The following is a 1,062-nucleotide window of genomic DNA, read 5'->3' as shown; positions in this document are numbered from 1 at the left end:
TTTTCCATTAAGAAAGAAAATATAACTGATCTTAAATTACTAGTAAATCTTTTTTTACCGTAAACTAGAATTCTTTTAAATAACTATTTAAGAGGTATTGCATGACTGCACATAAAGCATCATCTGGTGTCATGAGAAATATTAAAACTCCATCTGTCATTTAGCGTTTTTCTAAGAAAGAACTTGTAAGGGATTTTTGGAGCCTTATTTTCCAGACTATTAAAAAGGTGCCCTAAATGTTTAGCTCATTCATAAATTGCAGTGCAATACTGACTTTGTGTTTCAGATGAGAGAGAAATAAATCTGTTAATTATGTGGTGCAGAAATGTTCATCTGTTTTTGTCTAAACTTTGTCACAGTGATGGACCACATAGTTCTAACCCATAATCTTCAGACTGTTGTTTTGTATAGAATACTTAATCTCCTACCAGTTAGCAAATTGCATATTATGCTTTTACTCAGGTTTTTTTGTGGTTTGTTCTTGTTTTTTATGCTAGACAAAACTAGGGAGGAAATGGGAAAGTAATTTCTTCCCCTAGAGGTTTAATGGAAAAAGTACATTATACTCATTGGCTAAATCATAGGAGTATGGAGGATAGCATTGGAATTGCATTCCACCTACATGATGTCATCTGCTATCCTCATAGTATTGGTATAATCCCTTTTGTGAACTCATCAATACTTCAAAGGAACTTAAGTGTTATGTAGCTCTGTGTTAGAGGCTGTCTTCAAACTTCAGACCTCTGATTTCCAGGTGAATGGTGAAATTTGAAAGGTTCATTTTTATGCCATTGTTCTCCTTGACTTAGGTAGCTCCTCTGTATCTTCTATGGTGTTTGTTTCCATTAATGTATTTAGAGAGAGCAGTCATACTCTCTTACAACTTCTTGTTTTGCTTGACTAAACAAGTCTTACTGTGAAATAAGCTTTCGGTTCCCATGTGAGTTTTCTTTCTCTAGCTATTCCAGTTAGAATTCATCTTTTTTTTGAGCACAAAGAGGTAAAATTTCATGGAGTCTTCTAAGTGAGATCTCACCAATGGTTTGTAGAAAGGCATTAAGA

This window comes from Aptenodytes forsteri, unplaced genomic scaffold, assembly GCF_000699145.1.
Source record: "Aptenodytes forsteri isolate BGI_AS27 unplaced genomic scaffold, ASM69914v1 Scaffold104, whole genome shotgun sequence".
In the NCBI taxonomy this organism is placed as follows: domain Eukaryota; kingdom Metazoa; phylum Chordata; class Aves; order Sphenisciformes; family Spheniscidae; genus Aptenodytes; species Aptenodytes forsteri.
Note: the sequence above shows the minus strand (reverse complement) of the source record.